The sequence below is a fragment of the Meleagris gallopavo genome, chromosome 1, assembly GCF_905368555.1.
Source record: "Meleagris gallopavo chromosome 1, MGAL_WU_HG_1.1, whole genome shotgun sequence".
Lineage (NCBI taxonomy): Eukaryota > Metazoa > Chordata > Aves > Galliformes > Phasianidae > Meleagris > Meleagris gallopavo.
Window position 1 is genome coordinate 49,631,592 of NC_139404.1, and position 25,276 is coordinate 49,656,867.

Sequence of the window (25,276 nt, forward strand, 5' to 3'; positions counted from 1 at the left end):
TTCCCTCTCTGCATGTGTGTGACTTCGAGCACCGCCCCATGACACATCAAGATGGGATTTTTTGGGGTAATTGTCAGAACTTCCATTTCTCAAGCATCTTTTATTCCAAAAGACAGCACTGCAGTTTGCAGGCAGTCAGATTCTGCTTTTAACTGCCTGATGCAACTCCTTTAAGCTTTCAAGTAACCAAAGACAATTTTAGACTGTGCATAATGTTCTAAGGGAAAAAAAATCACCTTTGTGCAGGGTTTAGCATGAAGCCTCTGCGACTTTTAAAGGAGGATTTGTCAGTTCTGAATATAGGCTGACGAGTACCTCCATTTTGTGCTGGTTCTCTGCATGGAGGTGAATTTTCTCTGTGGTTCCCCACTGCAACAAGGCAGATCCAAGGGGCACAAGGCTACCGCCGTTCTGTGGGACTGACACTGCAGGAGGTTCATCGAGGGAGAAGAGAAAAGCAGCCTAGCTTTGAGAGCATGAGGTAGGTATTTCAGTTTGGCAGAATGCCATTCCCTGAGCAAGAACATCAGCCTCTCTCAGTTGATCAAGAGAGCTGAGACCTAAATCATGTCAGCAAGCAGTGTAATCTGAAAGCAGCATCCCAAAGAGTTTAACATTGTTCCCCTACCAAGTTGGATCAAAATTCAGTAATAACAATGCCAGGGAAGGTCACCTCCTATGAAGTTTATCGCTCTGGGATGGCTCAGGTTCACCCCTACTCAATCTCACATATTAACATCACAGAAGAAAGCACAGTGGCCTACAAAGTGGCTGCTTAAAGCAGCCCTACAAACAGAATCTTGATCTCCCTGCCTGCAACATGCGTACCTCCAGCAGGCTGCTGCATCCAGCAAGGTTTCGTGCTGACAGACACAGCGCGAGCTGCTCCGTCTTTGTTCCTCTCTGCAAGAACAACCTATCAGACTGATGAGCAACCAGGGACAGGATTCAACCCTGAACATCTGTACAGAAACTCCTGATGACATTTCAGCAGAAACAATGGCGGAGGGACCCGTTATCTAGAAGAGCTGTGATAGATAAAGGCTTTGTTGTCACCAGCTAAGCCACATACAAGTGGCATGGGAATATTTCGTTCCAAAAACACAAGCCTCTTGCTACTGAGTTAACGGCGCAGCTCCGCTGACTGTCAGTGATAAGAGGGTAAAATTTATAAGGGAGAACAAGCTACTAAAGCTCTCAGCGCTGTATGTTTCAGTCTTGGCTGTGCTGCCATCCAAAGGAATGCAGGGCTCTGGGCTGAGCACTTGTACAATGCTCTTACAAAATAAACCTCCCAAGAATAGGATCCAGAGAAGGAAAACACTTTTAGGGCTCTCTGTCCAACAGCAGTCAGTAAGAAGCACCCAAGTGAGAACAGCTCTTGGTCACCCTGGAAGAACGGGGCCTCTTGTGCTGCTCCAAGCACGCAGAGCAGAGCAGGGCAGCACCATGAGACGCCATGCACCGCAGCACCGGAGAGTACCACAACTCTGAACAGTGCTGTGAGAGCATAACATCATGAATCTTTGCTGTGCTGAGGACCTGAGCTGGGGAAAGCATTCTGCCCCACCTCCTCCTGCAGCTCCCAGCTGGTTGGATGTGGCCGAGATGCAGGGATTTGTCCCGCACAAGCACTGCTCTGGTGTGGAAGCCGCCCAACAAGATGACAGGGATCCCATGCTTTTCCCCTGCCCTACAGTGCTTTACCTCTCCCTCCAAGATCCCACCTCCCTCTGTAGAGCTTTTCCTACACAGCTTGGCCCCCCAGGTCTCTGAGCCATGCTTGCCCCATACCTTTTTTCAGTAGCTCTCCTCTCCTCTGGCACTTTTCTAGAAAGCAGGAGGTGTGTTGCTGTCTAGGGGAAAGGAAGGAAAGGAGAGCTCAGCCCATACAGGCTCCTCCCTGCAGCGACAGTGCCACAGTGGTAATGAGTCCACGTGTATGGACAAGGACGGTCAGGAATTGGCATAGAGGACAGAGGTGGAGGCACTGAAACAGTGTCCATCACAGGACAGAGTGGGACACAGGCCATTTTCAATCTCTAAAGTTGGAGATACTTGGTACGATACGCGCTTCTAATGGTGCTGTCAGTTTGCTGCCGCTGCCTCAGCCCATCCTCATTTAACAGCCAAATAACGGGGGGTATGATCCCTCAAAAAGTGCGAGTTCTACCCAAATATAGAAAACAGAAAAGAGCACAGGTCTGGCGAGTTAAATGAGAAACCATAATAAGTCCGTTGAAAAGCATATCTTGGGGAACAAGTAGCTGAAGACATAAAAACACGTAATAAAATTATTTTCAAAGACAACAGAAGCAGGAAGCCTGCCAGAGTGCCTGTAAGGCTGACAGATGATTGAGATGTAAAAAGAGTGCTCAAAGAAGATAAGGATGAGGCATAAAAGCTAAGTGAATTCTCAGCATCCGCGTGTCTTCCAAAGGGATGTAAGCTGTTTCCCACATTGGGGTTTTCTTTGTGGAGAAAAGCCAGGGAAACTAGAAGAAATGATTTTAGGACAAATCAGTAAATGAACAGGAGTAAATCCAAGAATTCAATATTTTAGAAACCTTGATTGAAAATTAAACGGAGCATGAAATAGTAAAGGTTAAGCAATTAAGCTGTGACATACAATGTAGGACTTAGTTAAGTCTCCATATTAGGGCAAAAAGCAGCAAACACAATGCCAACCATTTTAAAAGTGCTTTGAGGGGATGCAAGGAGCAGGAGGTCTAACTTCTGCATGCCTGAAATTAATACACAGAAACCATAATGAAGGAAAAAATTACCGGGAAGAGAGAAATGACATAGCGGTTGCACCTTGTAGGTTTTTTGCAGAAGGAAGTCCTACTGTACGAATATGATGCAGTTCTGTGAAGGAGATGCTGAGCATGTGGGTGCAGGTGATCATTTGATGTAACATACATTCATTTCTAAACCCTTTTTGATGAAGTCTCTTACTGAAGAGTCTTTAAAAGCCTCCCTCCTAAGCTCTCCAAGAAGAGGAAAGATCCTACAGAGGATTAACAGCTGAATAAAAAATAGGGAATGAATTAACAGTTCAACATATTCATAAATGCTATGGAAAAAAATGAAGTGACAAAGCTTACTGACGAGACAAAAAGTTCATGGCAATACAAATTAAACCCGATCACAAAGACTTGCAGATGGCTTTCAAAATACTGCTAAAATGGAAGATGAATCTCTGTGCTCATGACTGCAAAGTGATGGACATGGGAAAAAAACTGCCTTCACTCCATGAACACATTGAGAAACTTAAAATTAGCAACTACTACTCAGGAAAGATACCTTTAAGTTCCCGTAGATAATTCTACCAAAGCATCAGCTGAGTAAAAGCCAGAAAGGTGGGTTTGGAAATGTCAGCAAAGGAACAGAGAACAAAACACGAAACGACGTTATGTCCAAAACCATGGGGCACCTGTTTGAATGTTTGTAACTCAAATTTGGCAGTTTTCCACTCTCCACCTCAACAATAGAGGCAGTAGTAGGTAGAAATAGAGAAAGTCACTAAGGATGACCAATCACTATGCTGGGCTGGCCTAAGGCAATCAGTCCAGCAACAGATGGGGCTGACCCACCACCCTCTGGGGAGGGAATAACATTCCTGGAAGAGCTGATAGTGATATCCTCTGATGAGGATAATCCCTAATATATTTTGCTGAAAGAAGTATACAGGTGAGGAAAGCAAGGCACCATGAGAACTGTTTAGCAGCCAGCTCTCATCACGGCCCGAAAAGTTTTACACGTGGCTATCACTGTACACATCAGAAATTAAAGCTTCTGTACACGTCAGGTGAGACGCCAATCCCTAGAGTCCTCTTGGATTTAAGCTATATTTATTTTCATGCTCTGTGAATGCCCTGACAGATTTCATTACATTGCACATTATAACGACCTATTTCCTCTGTTTTTACTGTGATGTGATCTAATGGGCCCCCCAGCAAGAGAGCTGCTGTGAGCTGTCACTCATACTTGCCACCTGGCACTGCCAGCATGCACTGCCTGCCTTCCTGCAAGGTGTCCAGAATGGTTACATGAAAATACTGAACACATTTAATGTCAAACCCTACAAGACATGGTTTTCCCTACGACAAATGGAAGAGTGAATGGCAGCAGGCCCTCAGCAATGAGAAAGGATAGGGAATAAGACAGGGTAAGAGCTAACTCTCTTTTCTTTCTTTTTTCCTTCTATAAATTCCTCCCCTCTCACTGTTACAACAACTCTTCACCATGCAGCACAGATGTGTTAAAAACTGCAAAGAAGCATCCAGATATCCCAGACACAATGAAGGGTAACAAATGCCATAGAAAAGGTTGTAGACTCCATGTTTCCACGTTTTAGCCAAGCTCTCTTAGGCAACTGAATAAAGTCCAATCCAAGCACACAGGTTATTCTGCAACCACTTGCTGCAGACTGCTTAGATCATCCTCAGGAACATCTTCTACCGGCACAGAGATGGAACAGCTGAACTAAGGTTTCCCAAACCTATAGACAAACTGACAGACTGAAGAAGAGGATGCTCATGGGAGACCTTATTACTCTCTACAGCAACCTGAAAGGATGTTATGGTGAAGTGGGGATCAGTCTCTGCTCCCAGGTAACAGAGGTAGGATGAAAGGGAATGGCCTCAAATTACACCAGCAGAGGATCAGGTTGGATGTTAGTGGCACAGGCTGCCCAGGAAGGTGGTACAGTCACCATCCCTGGAGGTGTTCCAGAGCCGTGTGGATGTGGCACTGAAGGACGTGGTCAGTGGGCATGGTGGGGATGGACTGGTGACTGGACTGGGTGATCTTAAAGGTCTTTTCCAACCTTACTGATTCTGTGATTTGAAAAAGTTTCCAATAAACTTACACCTGACTTTATGCTTAAGCAAATGACTCAAAATAATCGTGTCTGCAAACAAATCTGAAACCTGCCCATGAATAAACTCTTACAAAAATTTTAGCCATTTCATTTTGAGCTGGAGATTTTGAGAAAAAACTTTTTTCCTAGGCATTTTATTCACTCTAATTTCTATCTGGAAAGGATGGGGGCTTCCAGAAAAAAAAAAAAAAAAAATGCAGTTGGAAGATAAAAGGAGGAGAAAGAACAAAAAGGGAGAAGGAAATTATTCCAACAAAAAGGTATGAGTCAAACATTTTGCCCACTCCAAATTGTTCATGTTGATAATAGAAGAAAGATGAAGTGACTGTGTTTTGTTTGTCCTCAAAGTACACTACTTCTCCATGTTCCTAATTAGCTTTCCTCTAGAAAGTATCATTACCAGCAAGGGAAACTGAAGTTGGACTGTGGAAACAAGGGAAATTTCAATTGCTATATTTTGTTTTAAGTAATAACTCAGCATCTGTGGATTCAGGAGCATCAGGGCTGTAAATCCACCTAAAGCTGAATGTTATGAATGGAAGCTGTCTGTTCTTACCCGATCTCCCATCTATTCTTGTCCCACACTCAGATGTGCTCTTCACACAGCAATCCATCCTCTCTCACTGCTTTGCTTTCTGCAAACAGCTGCTCCGGCTGTCCACAGTGACAGGTCATTAGCGGGCAGTTATTTTTTCCAGGACTGAGTGCACAGGAGTGGCAGGGCTATAAAAGCTTTTCTGCAGAGCTCCACAAACTGATCTGGGCAGTGCTCTGTCCCAGTTTGCTATCTCTCCTGTTAATAAAGATTTTCTTGAAACCTTGTTGCTCAAACTGCAGCGGTCTGGTTCGTTCCCATCACAGGAGTTTCAGGCAGCTCACTCTGTTCTACATATGCTGGGAGAGTGTACAACCTTAGCTGTCTGGTACCATTAACATAGCACCACTTATTGCAGAGAGATGCGGCTTTAATCCTGAACAGCTGTGCTGTTTTGCTAGCTGATTCAAACAAGCCTTCCTATCATCCTGTTAATTCATCCCCAAAGATACCTCCTACCATTCTGGAGGATGAGCATCTCTACACTTCTGATTTTTTTTTTGTTGGGAATATATTGCTATGATCCGCTACTTTTATGTTCTAAACGAGCACTGTCAAACTTGACGAGATTAAATATTTTCTTCAAAATCCCTCCAAATGCGCTAACTTTATCTTCTGTTCTCTCCAACCCATACCTCCCGATTACTGAATTCTCTGAGTCTCACTAGTAGCTTTTTGTACAGAATCAGATAGGTTCTCCACCTTCTATATTTGTAGAGTGATTACACCAAACCATGCTCATGACGTCTCAGATCATCATCTTGACAGCAATTACAACATCTCAAGCACTGAACCTTCACAGAAGTGACTGGATTAGCAGAGGAGAAAGCAGCAGATTACGATAGAAAAATGGAAGTTCTGACCTCTTTTCTTTACTGCCAAATAATTCTCCTGGATTTCCATAGATTTCTTTAACTGCTTGCTGTGCAAGGGTTGAGACAGAGGCAACTGCCTTACAGCTGCTGTGCTGACACCTGCTTTGAGGACAGAGCATGCCCGCTGTGCTGTGTAGTGTTCTGCCTCAGGTTTTCAACCTGGAGGCCATGATCTACCTTAAAATAGAATCATAAAGGTTGGAAAAGACCACTGAGATCACCTAGTCCAGCCAGTGACTCATGGCTGCCACGTCCACTAAGTTTCTACACATCAGGCCAATGAAGATACCAAGGAAGCCTCTGTTCACCTCATGTCAGTTTGCACCTTCATTGGGAAATATGGATAAATCTGCAAGCCTAAAGAAGTTTGGAGACCACAGGAAAAGATGAGCAGAAATACACTCTTCATAACAACATTTCCCAAGCCTGCCCTACAATGATCTCAGCTAAGAGCTATAGAAGGGCAGCAGTCCAGGGCCACAACCCATGTACCATGCAGCCTGAGCTCTGCTCTGGAGCTCTTCCCTGGCAGGACTTGTTCTCTAATCATCCTCAGCATCAAGACATCTAAGAAACCTTTCTCCTTCTTACTGCTCTCTTGGGAGCCAACACCACCTCTTTCAGCTTCATCTTGAGTCAAGCAGCTGGTTTCCATCATCATCTACAAACTGTACCAAATTACACCGGCAGCAAATTTGGCTTGTCCGAATTTATAATACATGGAACTGTTCTTTTTATGTGTTCAAATCAAAAAAACTGTCAAGTGAAGACAGAGAGAAGCACTGCTACTGATAGAAGGAGCCTCTTCCCAGAATGCAACTTACCATCTTGCTTTCTGAACAGTAACAATTAGCAAAGCCCTACAGGCTATTGCAGTAGTTTCCTGTGCTTCCCTGAAATATAAATCTGACAAAACTAGGGGAGCCAGACACCTAGGCCTTTATGACGAGTTAATTTTGTTATCACATTAGAATTCCAGCAACAGGTAAGCTAAGCAGGGGCTGCATGTGTATCAAGCAAAATCAACACGAGCCGCATGAGCTGCTGATTTGCTTCTTTGCTGCGTGCAAGCAGAAAGAGGAAGAAAGAAAGGAGAGAAAAAGACAGAAAGAAATAACTCTTCTTTGGAGATTTGAACCCAGCACTGGAGCGCTCAACAAAACATTCCTTCCCAGGATTTAAATTCTCCTTTTGATGAGCACCTAGCAACTCAGTGGGATTTTTGCTAAGCCTCCATTTGAAGCTAGAGAACAGTACATTCACTATTTATTTCTCCCCCCTCCCTGTGCTACACCCTTTAATCACGATAAATATACCTAAACACTCTTGATTAAGCCAGACAGACAATGTGCCCCTAATCTGAACTGATCAGGGCTCTGGAGCTGCCAAAGTGAACCTGCTGTCTCTCTATCAGACAGAGTGATAAGGGGTAGGTAATGCAGCTCCATTAACTGCTTCCCACAGAATGAATTCTCCCTGCCTGCTCTTAAAGAGCAGACACTTGAGGAATGCCACCTGATGGGAAACTGCTTCGAACGGTCTCTTTTGGCACAATTGTTGAGCAGCTCCTTCTCAGGCCTTCCAGACAAACACCTAAAGTATGAAAAATGTAGTCACTTCCTTCTACGCTATTTTTTTTTAAAACCCCCTCATACCTTATCTAGCTAACTGCCTCTCAATTTTTCTCATCTTTTCTGGGTAAGCGTTGGTACTGGCTGATACGTATTTTACTGCAAAAGGGTGGTTATCAGAATAACAATCGCACTCCCGCTGTGCACATATGCATGTGAGGGATCTGCTTTTGGGTACGGGTAGCGCTTGCACTTTGTGGACTCGCAGAATTTAAGACAATTATATATCAATATATCAGTAGTTTTATGTGGTGTGTTTAGCGCCTTTACTAATATTGGAGGTGTACTGCAGGATGACGTAGAATTGTTAAGGCTGGAAAAGACCTCTAAGATCATCCACACCAGTCGTTAGCCCATCCCCACCGACCACGTCCCTCAGTGCCACATCCACACCTCCCTGGGCAGCCTGTGCCACTGCAGCACCACTCCTTCTGAGAAGAAAATTTTCTTAATATCTAGCCTAAGCCTCCCCTGGTGCAAGTTGAGGCCATTCCCTCTTGCCCTATTACTGTCACCTGGGAGCAGAGGCCAGGCCCTAGCTTGCCAGAACCTCCTTTTAGGTTGCTGTAGAGAGTGATGAGGTCTCCCCTGAGCTCCTCTTCTCCAGACTGAACAACCCCAGTTCCATCAGCTGCTCTCCATCAGACCTGTGCTCCAGAGCCCACACAGCTCTGCTGCCCTTCTCTGGACACATTCCAGGATCTCCATGTCTTTCCCGTAGTGAGGGACCCCAACTGAACACAGCACTCGAGGTGCAGCCTCACTACATCAAATCACCTTCCTGCTCCTGCTGGCTGCACTATTTCTGATACAAGCCAGGATGCCATTGGCCTTCCTGGCCACCTGGGCACACTACTGGCTCATGTTTAGCTGGCTGACAACTAACACCGCCCAGGATGAATGCATACAGATCACAAGTGCAAGCAAACACATTTCTGAATTTGTACTGCAGGCCATATACATGTATGGACATCTGCTTTTGTGCATCCCACTTCAATCTTCACCTTCCATGAATATCTATTCTTATTAAAAGAATGCAATAAAGAAGGATCAAGAGGGCATCAGACCATGGTTGGGTGCTGTGAAATTCTGGGACTACTCATTAGAAAACTGGTCTTTGGGGTAATTACAAGTACCATCAAAGCTGCTCTGATTTGCACTGGCTGTGAGCATCCCCAGGGAACCATCCTGCGAGCAGCTACAAGTTGGCTACAGACTGCTTCTTCTCAGAGCTCTCACTGCTGTTGTTGTCAGAGGTCCGCAAAGCAGTGCATGCCGACAATGAGTTTGCTCAAATAGATCATGCCAGACCAGGATGAGGAGAGATACTGAATTTCAGACACATTTCCTATCAGGAAGGACTTTCCAAAAGATGCTCCCAGAGCAAAAGAGTCAGAACAAAATCAAGAACCTGCCACAATGAGTGTAGATTAAAACCAACCAACCCCCACAGATACTAAAACCACCTACACTTCAACTCAGATATTCAGAGGTGCTTTCCTTGCATTTGGATATCTAAATATGGGTAAAGAATACTTAAGATTAATTAGCTCCAGCTTTGACAGTCAGAGAGAGATTTCCAAAATACATGGCAGCATCCAATTACTGCTCTGGAAGTCTGGCTCTTGTACTTCAGCTAAAAGCTCATCTCTGCTGATATTCTTGCGTATGAGTATGAGTGCACACTGATGTGTATCCCTTTGAATCAAATATTTCACAACGTGAAATGGAAATGCAGGAAAAAAGTTTGTAAATGCCAAGATAAGAGTAAGTTCACCCTTTGTCTTTGTTGTCCACAACAAACAACTGCTCTGCATGTATAAATGATGAAGGACACAAAGGAAGGCCATCAGGTCTTTCTTCTTGAGCATAGCACAACCTAGAGATTTCATGGCATTGAGACATAAATCCAATCTGGTAAAAAAAAAATAAAATAAATAGTTTTTATTCTTATATTGGGTTTAGTATCCCGTTTGAGTGGGATATGAGAACAAAACAGTATGAAAATCTAGCAATAATGTTGGGTAAATAGAATTACATTTCCAATCAGCTGCTGCATGTTTTTCTGCTTATGCCAACTGATGGAATTTTGCGTAAAATAGGACGGAAGAAGAGTGAGATCAGTGAGGTGTTGAGTGTGTGTGTGTAAGACTCCTACTGGCAGCACGGACAATTGTGCAGAATTTGCAACACTGCTACTAAAATTACACTGTGTGCCAATAGTGTTTGACACAAAAGTAGAACAAAAGTTAAATCAATACCAAAAAGTAGCATCACTTTGTCCTTTTAACCATAGATCTACATTTGCACAAAATTGAACATGACTGTGCAAGTTGTTTTCTATAGAAAATTTCACTTTTTTTTTTTTAATACATACTTCTCTTTTTGTGCTTAAAAAAAAAAAAAAAGGAATATGTTATTGAGTCGAACATACATTTATCTATGATAATCTAAAAACAAACACTGGAAATCTGATCATTGGGTTCCAAGAGCCCGCTTATCTTGGCCACGTTACACTTAATTTCAGTTCATAGCCACATTTGTTCTTAGAAAAAAATGGTGATAAACTTTCTATTAAAAGTTTCACATTTAAGTAAGGATGGAGAAACTGAAATGCTGTGAGAGGTATCAGCCATGTGGTCCAATTAATACTCCCGTGGTATGCTCATTGCATAACGTCACTACTGCATATTTACATTCTGAATCTCAGTGCTGCATTAGCTGGGTTTTTTTCTGCTTAATGGATCTTCATGGCTCAACTTCCATTTAAACACAGCACCTCTTTTACAAGGCCTAAGTGCTACAAAACAGCCTTTCTATAAATTAAAGTCAGCCTGTGTGCATCTGTGCTTGGGAATGCTTTTGAAAGGGTTTTAAAAGCAATCAATTACAATAATTCGTACATTTAAAGATGCAACTCCAACAGTCAATCCAATTTTTCTTCTGATTATAAGGTAAATGTGAATGCCAGCTTGTTACTACTCCTGGGGTTTTATCTCTGCACAGAAATCGTATCATTTTAAGGAGAAGTGCAGAACATATTTCACGCCTGTCTATGCATTTTTTTGTTCACTTGGATTATGATACCTTTGAAATTAAAGTGCAGCAGCAGTTTGTGAATGATTTAATGCGTTAGACACTTTTACTCTCAAGTAGAAGCAACTTGTTTGTTAATCCAAATATAAGTTCTACCAAATTGGAATAGGTTCTCATCATCTGGAACAAAAATACCCAAGCTTTATCCTGATGTAGCAATAGCTCATACTGAACTAACGTGCAGACCAGGGCTTCATTAAACACCGCATTCCTATAGGTAGATCAGGGCTGACATTCTACGTTTCCCACTCTTACAGCCTGGGAGCTTTCACAGCACTGAGGCCGATGGGGACTCACTGCACAGCCCCTGCACGCTCTGTGAAGCAGTTGCAGCCCCACTCCTCCAGTGAACAAGCGATCGATGCTGCTCTGCGGTAGGGAACCACACAGCTGCCAGACTGCTCAGCAGATCGCATGTGGGGAACAGGGAACACTGCGCAAAGGGTGTGAATGAGTCATCCGACATTTGAGGTTGACTGAAGTCATTCTGTTACATTTACTTCTAATCTTGATGTGCTATCCACATTTGCATTTCGAGCAGAATGGGAAGCTAGATTTAAATTATTTGCTACAACACACAGCGGACTGCATGTGTTCAAGAATGTATTGAGGTGTTCAAGAAAAGGGTAGAAGGTGTTTAAGGACTGTGTGGATGTGGCACTGAAGGACATGGTCAGTGGGCATGGTGGGGATGGGCTGGTGGTTGGACTGGGTGATCTTGGAGGTCCTGTCCAACCCTAATGGTTCTGTGTGTGTGAGCAAATGGGATTATATGCATGTTGGGGTGAAGGCAGCAGGCTGTGAGCTGCCTTTGCTACGCTTGGATGTGAGCAGGTACTGCATGCAAGCCTGAACACATCCAAGCAAAAGTATGTTTGAGCATTTGTGTCTCCAGGGATCTGATTATAAATGAAAGATGTTTGTTTGCAGTATGCCTGAATGGAGGATGAGAGGTCCCACAAGCATATTTCAGGTGATGTGTATGTTGTGTTTTCCTAAGCAAATACAAATCTGAGCAACTGTGAACGCATTGGCCCACATACACTTGGAGGGTAGGCAGTGCAGCATGTGCATGTATGTGACAAGGAGCAGCCGTGAGCAAGTATCAGCTCAAGCTGAATTTAGGCATTTTTGGCATTTCTCAAACATTAGCAGTAGTGTTCAAATCATTTAAAGATTTTCATGGAAAGGCTATATAGCAACCTCGTAAAGCGCGATCAGGCCTCACTTGAAGCTCCTTCACTTCTGGTTATAATTCTACATAAAAGCAGAAGTTTTCAGCATCTGACTGCTTACAGCTCCCACTGAAGTCAGATCCATGTGTATTTAGCAACGTTAGGTGTGAAGCCATTTTTAAAGCATGCACACCTGTGAGGCTTTGGCACCTCAGTTAAAATCCCTCAGATTTGAAATTCTGGACAAATATTTTCTTAGCTCTAATTTTAGAAGAAGAAAAAACGATCAGTATGGAGATGAAGATCCTGACAAAATATTGTACAGAAGATATTTTCTGAAGGTGATGTGGAGGTGAATATAAAAGATACCTCATGAGGCTACACAAAAGGCAACTCACAAGGAGACTGAAGATGGAGAATCTGGCTGTGGATATAAAAACAGGCCTACACAATAGCTAATGCTGAAGAAGGTAAAAGGTAAGGCAAGGAAAGCACTCTCACCTCAAGCTAAAAAATACTGAGATTTGGTTTTGCACAGAGTTAACAACGTGTTTACATCTAAAATAAGGCTTGCAGCATGTCACATAGGTAAAGGGCATTCTACCAAAATCTGCATTATTATTTTCTTTAAGTCCAAGTTATTTTAACCTTTAACTTATTAAAATTTCGTAACTACTAAATACACTTCAGGCCACCTCTCCGCTGCACATCTATTCTGTAAGTTATTGATACTGCACTCAATTAACCTTGGTAAGTGACTGTAGGCTGGATGCTGCCTCACAGATTCAGTCATTCTTGCTCAAAGCCACAGTTTGCATACAAACCACTGAATGGCAGCACTTAAATCTCCAAGTAAAATTGCTTTAATGGAAGCAAAAGTGTATATACATGACATTTGTATTCATATTAAGTCTCACATTTATTTATCTGAAAACCTAAACATTGGCCAAAGCCTATGCAGATTCTGTCCTATTAAATAAAGAAGCATATGCAATTCTGATTTAAAAAGTTTACAAAAATGTATTTTCCTATTTCTTTGGGTGACAATTGAAGGCATATGACTGTAATTCCAATCTATGTAGTATGCTTGTATTGGCTTTTGTAGAGAAGAGAAAATGGAATGAGCTGGAAATCCAATTTCTATTAGCGAGTCCAGTCCAAAGAACACTTATTGAGGTACATAAAAGTCCAAAAGCTATTGGGAGTGGCAATGAATTGAAGGGAGGCTCCACACAAAGGAACTCACAGGTAATCAGTACAGAAGCACAGCATGATCCACAACGGCTACTAACCAGTTCTCACACGCCGAGACCTAACTCTGGTTGCACCAGCACACAGAAATGAGAGAGCACAACTGCTTCACCTTCTCCTTGCTCTCAAGCTCAGAAATGATTGTGCACACATTTTAAGAAGCCAGCTTTTCAACGTTACACTATGGTTTATGAGGAGAGAACAAAGTATTATTTCTTCCATAATACAACAAAGTACCATGCACAGTTGTTTCTACAATTATCCTCCTGAATACACTGTGCTGATGGTAGCGTTGTCATGAGAATTACCTCATTGAAAAGAAATGAGGGAATTGATATGATATTGCCAGTCTTTTGCATTGCTCCTTGTGTTTCTATATTACATCTCTTTTTCTCACCCTTTGGATTGTTTTCCCTGTCTGTAACGCAAACTACTTAGAGGAGCAGGCTTTCACAAATGGTATTCTTCCATATGGGGCAAGTTAACAAAGACCAATGGGATAGCATCATACAACAGTATTTATCTTGACCAATCTTTAGCATGTACAGGCTGCGCACTGCCCAAGTGCAACTTTCCCATTTGATCCCAGTTTTCAAGTGGCTTTTCATTATCTCAAGCTCTAAAGGAATATTTAGTGTAGTCTATAAGTCTTTATGGTCTAGTATTAAATATGGAGGTTGGTGGCCCTGCATGCAGCAGAGGGGTTGGAGCTTAATAATACTTGAGGTCCCTTCCAATCCAAGCCAGTCTGTGATTCTATGAACAGCTGGGTTAAAATGGATCTGTGGAGATCATCCACACCAAGCCCTTGCTCATGGCAGCACTAACTTTGGAATCACATATAATCAGGATACAATTCAACATTTCTACAGTGACTACTCTAGCAGAATACCAGTCTTATGCAGGCAATAATATAAATTATGTACCTGCGTGAATCAAAGGTGTACTGAAAATCATTTAGGTACAACATCTTCATTAAACGATTGGAGTTCTCCTTTCACTATAAGTCACCTTAAAAGACTGGGGGAAAAAGATTAAAAAAAATTAAAAAGGTGATACTGATTTCAGTGCCGGGCTCCAGTTATACAGTTGCGTACTGTCAAAACACGCAGTAAAGTGTAGCTAGCTTTACAATCATTTCCTGAATTTTGTATGGTGTATATCCTCACTGTATAATTAAAAAAAAAAACCCTCATTGTTTGTAGATAGAATTCTGAAAAAAAGATAAAAGGAAATAAGGAAATTTCAGGATGGAAAATAAAACAACTTGGTTAAAGTCACCAGGCAAGACACTGAAAGAGTATCTATGTCATGTACCTTACATCTTAAGGACTGTGCTCCTCTTCACCATACCTTTGAAAGTCTGCAGAATACAGCTTCAAGAGCTGCAGAGTATAAGAACCATATGAGTGTAGTAAGGGCTCTGCACTGGGAAACTACCAATGGCGAGAATCACTCATCATGAGATGTAAGCATGAACTTCTACAGGATTTAACACCTCAGAAAAGCAATTAGCATGATTGCTTACTCGATGAACAGGGTGAATTTTATCCAAATTTAATACCATTGAAAACACTTGCAATATTGCACTTCTGCTTGCATATGAAAAAACAAGCCCTCTCTTCACTGCATTTCCATTTTCTGTTCTATACCAGTTTCTTCTCGTATTTGTTTCACCTGCTATCAGATTTAAGAAACTATAACTATCAGTTTCATTACTACTCCATATCTTGCTTATATTTGATTACAATATGCTGTCGCTTTAGTCCTGAAAATGAGCTTTGCTTTCTATCCTGCAGCTTGTCAAAAATTAAAATAGTGGTTAGCTTTTCTTCATAACAGAAACGAATCTCCAAATATTCCAAAAGCAGTAGCTAAGTTTTGGCATATTGTCTCCTGGTCTGAAACTGATTGGACTTTGCTTATCTCTGCAGTTGGTCAAGGAAAGAAGTAGATGCTCAGCCCCTCCCCTTAGGAAATACCATACCGGGCTCATTTAAACTGAACAGAACAACATTTCAAAAGTACATCTTTCTCAAAAGCTAAACACTTTGCAGAAAAGCAAAGCTAACCATTCTGATCAGACATCGTTTCAAACAGTAGTAATTCATTAAGAAAATAACTGCTGTTCACCCCCAAGAGATTCCCACTGCATTTTACAACTGAGGAATTAAATTCAGACTCATTTTGTATTTCTGTTACCTGATTGGTTCCATTAGAGAGAGATGCAGTGGTGCTGAGCAGAGCGTAGGGGCCACACACTGTTGCTGTTTCTCCTTGGTAGGTTTTAAAGAATTACAGCTGCTCCTTCAGCTTCTCTTGTGAGAACTATCCAGCAGCTTAATTAAGCAACTCTATTAAGATCTCTTTTCTTACTGCAGCCTTATTGAGAATCACACTTCCCCGGACACTTTTGGAATGGGGTAGTTGAGTTAGTAAGCCTGAATATTAAATCATGTCAGCTGTGTCCTTTGACCCCAGCTTTACCCTGGAGGGTGCCTCTGGTTTGGCAGCCACATTCTCTGCTTCTTTAGCTATTCCTTCAGCTAACAATGAAATCCATCCTCCAGTGCTTTTCAGCAGTGCACAGCAGGTTGGGAGCAGGAGAAACAACTGCCCAATTAAAATCAAGGTGTCTGATGTGCAGTAGGCAAACTGAAATCTGCCTGGGCTATCAGGGCATACACCTTTCACGCTTATGCAATTAACCTCAGGATAATTGATGACCACAAGTAATCAAGCTGTGGTTGGGGGTCTCACGTGCAAGAAACATACTAGGGTATATCATTTAGTATTGACTCAGAGAAAAGGGCTCCACTGAATCAATAATACCATCTCCTGAAGTGCAGTGGGTTTCCTTCAAAATCTTCCTTAATTACCAGATGAAATCAATCAGGTGCTTGAAAGACTCGGAAGACTAGCTACAGGTGTGCTAGTGATCCCAGTGCCTCTGTAAGCTGTTGCATACAAAGAATGGTAAAACCCGTTAGCTGGCTGTGGGGAAGAAACACATACCACTCTCAAAATCATCCCCCTAAATCATTTACTAGAATGATTTAGTAACAATACAGGCAAAAGCATGCATGGGGAACTTCATGGTACTACCGAAGAGATATAAATAAAACAAGAAAAAAAAAAGAACTCTTATTCTGGAGTTCCAGGGGCCACGCAAAGAGCTGTACCCAAACCACTACTCTGATAAGACACCAAGGGAACACCTCTGTCAAACAAGTCCTTCACCTTTCCTCCCCTCTACCTCCTACTCTTCATTTACCTTTCACTTCAGACTGAGAGCTTGGTGAAGCCTGAGTTTTCTTCTGCTATGACTTTTATGACTTCACCTTCATTGAAAGAACTGATTTTTATCTATTTATTGATTTTTAATGAGGACAGCTATTACATTTAATTCCCTGGAATTATTACCTTGATGTAACTGTTAGAGGTTCATTCCCAGCAGGGGTATTCTATTGACCATAAGCAGCCACCCTGCCATAAGATCCCCTTTGCTTTCTCATCCCTGAAATTCCACACTGAGGATCAGATCTGGAGAAAACCACTTGAATGGCAAGGATTTTCCCTATTTTTTGCAATAGAGATGTAAGCTCTATTACAAAATGCTCTATCCCAATGCGGTGGATCTGGTGTCAAAAGTGTCTGAAAGTCAGCCAAAAAACTTGTTGTAAAAGAACTAATTAATAACAGAGCTCAGGGTGCTTAAGGAGCTGAACCTCTGGAGACTTAAGAAAGTATTTTTAAACCCATTCTGGAGCTGCAGTTATTAACAAATGGTTGATCTTCACAGACATCATCCTGTGGTTGCTTCCACTCTGTTTCCCACAGTGACCTCAGCAGCAAAGGGAAGCAAATCAGAAGAGTATTGAAAAATCAAAATAAAACCCAAATAAAATTAATTAGTATAGCCTATGGAGGTACTTGTCATGTCTGTGCACTTACAGCTAAGCTGAGTCTTACATTCAAAATAACAATCCAATGGCATTTGCTATTGTTTTTTTTAATGTAGAAGAGGCACTGAAGACTTACAGCACAACTATAAGAGCACATAATGAATTTCATGAGAATTTACAAGTACATTTATTAACTAATTTACAAAGTAAAATTAATTTAAAATATTGGATCCATTAAGAAAATCGATGCTTTGGGTTTGACCTTTTGTTTATTTGTTTCTGCAGCCTTGGTAGTGGATTAATCCAGACCTTCATCATACTCAGAGATCGCAAGGATCTTGCACTGACAACATCCGAAGGTTTTTCCAAGATGGGTGGCTTTTTTTTTCTTTTTACCTCTATCATACTTCTTATCAAAAATTCCCTCTTAAAAAAACAACCCATGTTAAATATTTTCCTTCAGAGGATGCTATGAGGAACATCTGAAGATACCTGAGAAGCCCACAGCTAGAACGGCCCTTTCATTTCCCACCAGGAGGGACAGTTTGCTGCAGTTCTTCTGTAAACAGAGGGAAGCAGGTGCTGCTCTGAGTGATGAATCTCCTAACTGTGCAGATGGATCAGTCCCACTGAGAACTGCCTTGTTGTGTTGTCGTGGGAGAGAGAAAGTGTTATCCTTAACATCATTTAAGGCTAACCTGACATCACAAACGTTCAGAGGCTTTGATTATTGCATGAGATCATTACAGTAAAAGGATAAGACAGCATTAAACCATTAGGCATGTAGTACAGATGTAATTACTTGGGATACAGGAGATAGCAATATATACTTTGTCAAATCAGTAGGAAAAGGATGCAGCTGTCGTACGCAGCCCCTGCTGAAGGTAATACAATGATTGTGACAATGCCTATATAATCTTCAGCAATGTAATATTGCAATTTTATTCATCCTCTTTCTACTAAGAATCTCAAAGAATTTAATGACTTCAAAGAATTAAGATTCTCCTTCTGTTCAGAACAGGAAAATACTTTAAGACTAGATCCACTTCTTTACAACAGAGAAAATCAGCAAAATTTTTGTTTAGTTTGATGGATTTAATCTCAGAGACTTTCTACACCATTAGGATAATGAAAAAAAAAAAGGAGAAGCCAAACACAGTCAGGTTCCACAAAGGCACTGTTTGTATGCTTGCATAACGAACATACAACTTGAAACTTCAAACTGTAAACTAATAACCCCGTCAGAAAGTATTTGTTCCATCCATGTGTAGAGACCCAACAGAGGGTTGGGTCACCTTTCTCTGAATCATTTGGTTTTGACCATTGTTTGGACAGTGTATGGCATGTGATAGATGTCTGGTCCAGTACAGCCAATCCCATGTACAAACAGTTAGATAGAATGTCTCCATTATCTTATCCTTAGGTGCATGAAAAGCAATTATCGGGGCACATTCATGCACTGAGACAGTTTTAAAAGTTTGTCTACTTCTTAAGATAATCCCTGCATCGACTGCAAGGTTAAGGAGTGTGCTTCCCATGCCAGAACTCAGCTGGAGCTTGAAGGGGCTGTGACCTGGAAACACAATGTTGGTACTTACGTAGCTGGATTTTTTAAAAATAAAATTTAAAAAGAAGAGATGTCAGAGCTCTGAGGATTGAAGATTTTACTCTAAGGGTTACTGGTGAATTTGTCATGATGAGACAATAAAAAAAAATTGGGGAACTAAAAAGAGAAGTCTAGAGAACGCGAGGCATACAGTGCCTCAGGGAAAAGAATGGCATGTAATTATAACCGCACGCTGCTCTGAAAAGATAAAGCTGCATGTAAAAAGGTTATAGGCTCAGGGAGAGGGAGGAAAGATGGATCTTGGAACTCCAAAAGAGGGGGAAAAAAGGGTTTAATCATGTATCAGTGCATACTGTTCATTTAGGCATTCCAGTCATTTTCTTTCCTCTCATAATATTTTGCAGTACTGACCTGTGAACTCAATGCCAGCATAATGTGGCCATTTCTGGCAACCTTATTCCTCAAAGGTTCCTCTCCTCTGCTCAGATGTTATTTAAATGGTATCTTAGTATGGTTCTCTAATCAGCAGAACAATTTAAAAAATGCAAGTTCTACAGGAAGAGCTCAGGCCTTTTCAAGATCACATTTTTCATTCTCACCTATCTGGAATTCTTCTAGCGACAGTATTCACAACAACTTGGCTGCAGAGGCAGCATTCTGAGCTAAAGCCAGAAGAAGAAAAGATGCCCTTCCTCTCATTCAGATGACCCATCTGGGGAAGACCAATATCTGTGGCTCAATAGTGGCCAGACTTCAAAAGTACTTGAGTAAAGCATTGAATGGTTCTATCACAGGGAATCTGTCTCTACCTCAAAACATGAAGGTGATGGTACCTAGCTAATACCACTACCAAATCTTTTCATATTTGGCAAGTTTTCTTTTTCCACTCTCTTTTAAAATAAGTCATTATTTGAAAACATATTCAAAATGTAGTCAACACTACAACATGCACCAATAAGGCAGCTTTGTTTAGAGAGTAAGACACAAGATCAAGAATTTAGTTTCCAAACCCATCTCAGCTAAAGATTTGATGTGCATCTCCAGGCAAGTCCCATCCGTACTATTGGAGAGACCTGTGAAATGCAGGGTAGCTGTACTAGAGATATTTAAATGGGTTGGGGCACTGAAAGCCATAAAGCTTGATTCTGGGAAGACCTGTTCATTTTTGCACATTGAGAAATTAATTACGCCAGTACGGCTTTAAGGGTTTCTGTCTTCCCGGTGACACTACATTTATTTATGTATGTATATATGAATTATTATAACTGTAAACTGAGAGTGCTCACACTGACTCACCTTAAGGGCAAATAGGCAAAATTCCCTTCAATAGCCAACAATTTGTGAAGACATTAAGACAGAAAGTTTATAGAGGAAAAGCAAAGTTACTACCATAAAATCCTTGTTGGTAACATACTTCATTTTCTGCTGCCGCAAAATATGAAGAATGGTGGAAAACAGAGCTGCAAGCACTAGAAATTTTCCCTTGAGGGAGCTGCAAAATAAAGATTTTTGAAATATATCATAGAATTTATGGATGCTGTTCGTGCTGACGGGAATATGGCTTGCAGCCAGCCCTAAGCCTCAAGTCAAGTGCGTGACAGCCATCATATTCAGTATAGCACTTTGAGGAACTGCAAGAGGACAGTACGGTTACGTTCCTCTTAAACAAAAACCAGACTCAGGAGAGAGAGAAAAAGGTAGAGAATGCTAAGGCCTTATTATATTGTAAAAACTAAAGGAACTGAAATGAGCCCCAAACACAAAGGGTTAGCAAGTGTTGATAGAAATACTTCATGGTGAAACATATGGCATTTTCTCAGCCACAGTGGTTGGGCCCTTCTGACTACTTATATCAGAGACTAACTTGGCAGTGGGAGTATTTTATGGCATATAACTAACAGCTCCACTAAGAGGAGAATTTCAAGTATTTTACTGTTAAGGGAAGAAGCATAACGAAAGGAGTGAAGAACATTTTCATTATGTCAGGCAATAAAAACAAACCAGAAGAGACTGCCTACAGCAGTGGTTCCAGACCTGTGGCTTAACAGCAACCTCTTGCCTGCCAAATTTTCAGATATTGCTGGTGGCCACAGAGAGCTGCTGTCAAGCTGGAAATTGATGGGGAAAGCAAAGTGTAACATTGTAAGAGGATATTACTTCTCATTGCTGTTGCTCTTGAATCAGCAAAAATGGAGGGCATTGGCATACGGTTGCAAGAGTGGAAGGTAAGGAGAGTAGGGAAAAAGAAAAAAGAAATAGTTTGACAAGATAAAGAAAGACAAGGTTTGGAGAGAGAAATGATGTCTTTTACTAGAGTAATAGCTATAGCTTACAAAAACCAGACAGACATCCAGACACGCTGTATACCTTCTGCAAACCAATGTAGGAACACACAAGAGATCAAGACTGACAGCTGAGTACTCCAGGGGTTGTAAAAACTTCTGTCTTGTGAATAAGCCAATTTTTGTTCAGCCCTGGAAGGTGCCACACTCTTAACAATTTTGGAAGATCTGTGGGGAGCAGTGGTAGAGGTGAAGCTAACTTTAAAATCCAGACGGCAGAACTAAGCCAAATTATGTGGGTATGTTTCGTATTGCCTATCTACCCATCTCCACATTACTCTGCTTCCTACACACATATGGGAACAATATATAGGGCTTTTTTGCATTTAAACTCTTATCTATGGGATCATTGAATTTAGATTATTTAAAAAAAAAATACAAAAGCAAATATCACAAGATAGAAAAGTAAGAGAAAATGCCTCCATGGCATACTTTTTCTCCATATGTGTTTTCTCCACATCTTCCCTCCACTCATTTCACCATCACACGATAGTATGGATTTATGTCATATTCAGAGACCCGTGAGCAAAAACTAAAGAATGGAACTCTCTCTTCTTCCAAGTGGAGGACTCTTGCTGTTGGCTGAATCGGCTAGACTCTTCCACGCCAAATCAGAACCAGTGGACAGCTTTTCAGGGATTCTCAACCCAAAACCCAACTCTTCTTCCTGCCATGCCCATTTACTAGAAACTTGATCAATACAAAACCTTTCTTCTCCAGACAAATATGTGACAGTTTTTCCTACTGCTGATGAAGAGGTTATTATCTTTTCTAAGAAAATTTTGTACAAACAGGCAGTACTAAATAATGTCTTGGAGATGACGTCCTTTTAATCCTAAGTTATCTGCAAGGCAAGTCAAGCAACACGAGCTTTCTCCTCGAACACAAACATTTGTGAAGCATACACACACACTCCCTTGCCATGGAGTTGTATAGCGCTCTATCCTAAAGAAATATCTGGTACCAATGCTGCATATTGCACTTACAATGTACTGAAAAGCTTTATGAGAATGTTACGAAGCAATTAAGGAGAAATCACATTCAGGCCTTGCCCCTAGAGACCCCAGCGCATTTCCCAGGAGCCACCAAATAGAGGGTTGGTGATGCCAGATCTACAGCTGCCAGAAGCATTTTTTCTTTTTTGCTAGGCATCTTGCCCCAGTCAGTGTGATCACACTGGATGTCTTGGAGACACAATAGCCTGATCTGTCTCAGGGGAACCTTAACGTTTCTGGGAAATCTGGATATCTCTTTACATTGTGCTTCTGGCTGAGAAAAAAAAAAAAGAGAAGAAAAAACTCCCCATTATTTTCTTCCCATAACTACCCTGCTTCTGAGCACATTCCTGATCCCCCACAGACAAGCAGAACAACTTGATGCAGTGGCAGCATGGCTAAAAATTTACTGAATCCCGAGCCTTGCAGCTAAGACTTTCCTTGTTAAACTCTACAAATAGAAAATATCATGCTCATTTAACCAATACTACTCTTGAAACTTCACAGAAAAAGAAGCAGAGTAGGTCTGTACCTTTGTAGGGCTGGTGGTTGCACTCTGCTGTTTCAGAATCTGTGTTGAGATAAAGCGATGGGGAGTTTCATAACGCAGTAACCAACTTGCCTCCTGCCTTCAGCACCAGTGCTCAGCATTGGGCGAAGCCCATGGAGCCATTTGGGACTAAAGGGCTTCACCATGGCATCTTTGCTTTTCCCTTGCCAAGCACAGCCAATCAAGCCAGCAGTGTGTAAACCACAAACCACGCAGGAACTCACAGGCACGGCTGCTTATAGAGATGGGTGTGGGGCTCAGTTTTGTGCGGTTTTATTCTTCTACTCTCACGCTGACAAGCGCTTGAGAACAGTTTCTCAGAATGCTACAGCTGTTCTCTGCTCCAGCTGCATTTCAAGCACTGGGGCACCCCATAGCTTGCTCAACGCTTGGGTATTTGATGCATCTGTCTGGAAAATACCAGCCTGTTGCATGCAAGTAATGGTCTGCAGAAGCAAGCTGTCAAGCATGTCCTGAAAGATGCCTTCTTTTCTAACATGGGGTGACTGGTGGTCATACACCATTTGTGTTTGAACTTCAGGGGCACTTCTCCTGCCGTGCATATCCTCTGATGTGACAGAGCCCATGGTTGCACATACACAGTGTGCTCACAGTTTAGCAGGGTCTGTTGCAATAGGATAAGTGACGATGGATTCAAATTGAAAGATGGGAGATTTAGATTGGATATGAGGAAAAATTTTTTACAGTAAGGGCTGTGAGGCACTGGCACAGGCTGCCCAGAAAAGTGGTGGATGCTCCATCCCTGGAGACAGCCAAGGTGGAGGGGCACTGAGCACTCTGACTGAGCTGTAGGTGTCCGTGTTCATTGCAGGGGAGTTAGGCTAGACGGCCTTTAAGAGTCTCTTCTGTCTCACATTATTCTATGACTCTATGACATGTGAGAAGATGTGTTGTATCTCTGTAGAAAAACACAAGCACACACAGGGGTCACCTCAAGCAGTGTAGGCACAGGCCATCAGAGAGATAATTTAAGAAAGCGTTCAGGATTTCAGCAGCCTCCATGATTATATCAGCTGAGCGGCTGTCTTTGAATGGTGAGAGAAGAGATGTGAAAATCTGATTCCCATAAGAACACAGAAAAGGTGTTTTGCTTTTTGAGTCATTGCACCAGTTCAGACACCAACAGGAGCGCACCATGGGAGGACGGCGGCCTGGAGAAAGCAACCACTGTCTACACCCAGCACCGAAGTTTTGCTGGGACAGCATCTGTGCCGTGGCTCTTTAAGATGGCAAAGTAGTTATGGACCACATAAATGCAAGGGGAAAACATCACAATTAAGATTTCTACTCAGGAGAATCCTTTTTTTCCTTTTCATCCCCACTCCTCCCGAGGCCTGCCAGCAGCCAGCCGGCCCATGGAAGAAGAGAAGCTGGCAACTAGAAAAATGGTCTTTACTGTAGAGTAGGAGCTCCCTTAGAAAACACAGCCCTGGCCCAAAGTGCTGTGCCTGCAGCACACGGCACCAAGCTTCTCATGGGGAAGTAGAAAGGACTCAACATCAAGAGCAATGTCTCCCTGCAGCCATCACTCTGAGGCCACTTGAAATCATAGCCTAAAAGGTTAATTTTGCTTTGAAAGCTGTTAACAAGGAAAGGACCATTGGCTGGAGTTGAAATAGATTTATAAATTATCAAGTTCTTGAGTCAGTGATATTCACAGTCCCTAGTTTCCTGAAGGCCACTTTTCTGGACTTTGTATCAGGCCGGGATTCTGTTCCATTGAGCATAGTTCAGAGCTTGGTGCATTTTCCATCCTTTGTGCTCAAAAGCAGAAATAGAAAATGTTGTAACTCCTCGCTAGCATTGCTTTTGAAGAACAAGCAGCCAGGCTGGTCAGGTTGAATGTATGTCTCTCAGCATACAACAGATGTTACAACTAGAAGTGGGTAAAAAGTTATTGAGCATATTATTGATAATATAGTGCAGGAAGAGGGCCAACTTTTTAAGAGGTCTGATAGCAATAGGACAACAAGTAATGGCTTTAAACTAAAAGAGAGGAAATTTAGGGTAGGTGTTGGAAAAAATTCTTTACTCAGAGGGCAGTGAGGTGCTGACACAGCTGTCCAGAGAGCTGTGGTGCCCCATCCCCGGAGTCTCAAAGCCAGGTTGGATGGGGCTCTGGGCAGCCTGAGCTGGGCCCATGGCACAGGGTGGGACTGGGTGGGCTCTGAGGTCCCTTGCAACCCAACCATTCTGTGATTCTATGATATTAAAATATCTAATATTAGAAAAAATGTTCTTAATAATGTATTCTGCCCTCGAAAATTACAGAGAAGGATTAAGCTGTTTTGTGAATTTCTAGTAGGTTAATCTTTTGCTCTTTTTAATGATCTAAGCACTTCCAGTATGAAATATTCTGATCTTCAGTTTAAAACAGCTCTTTATCCA

The 25,276-nt window shown here is 41.9% G+C and overlaps 1 protein-coding gene across 3 annotated transcripts in view; it reads right to left on the reverse strand.

Moving 5' to 3' along the window:
* The window catches only part of GRAP2 (GRB2 related adaptor protein 2), a 102,044-nt gene that overhangs the window by 16,800 nt on the left and 59,968 nt on the right, over positions 1–25,276 (reverse strand). The window contains exon 1 of one of the 3 annotated variants that reach the window (XM_010710711.4): positions 22,850–23,022. The exons of 1 other annotated variant lie outside the window; for it this stretch is intronic. The gene's annotated coding sequence lies outside the window, so the exon portion shown is untranslated. Of the gene's footprint in view, positions 1–1,794; positions 1,874–22,849; positions 23,023–25,276 lie in introns of those variants that run through there. One more of the 3 variants, XM_010710721.4, reaches the window with a different exon arrangement.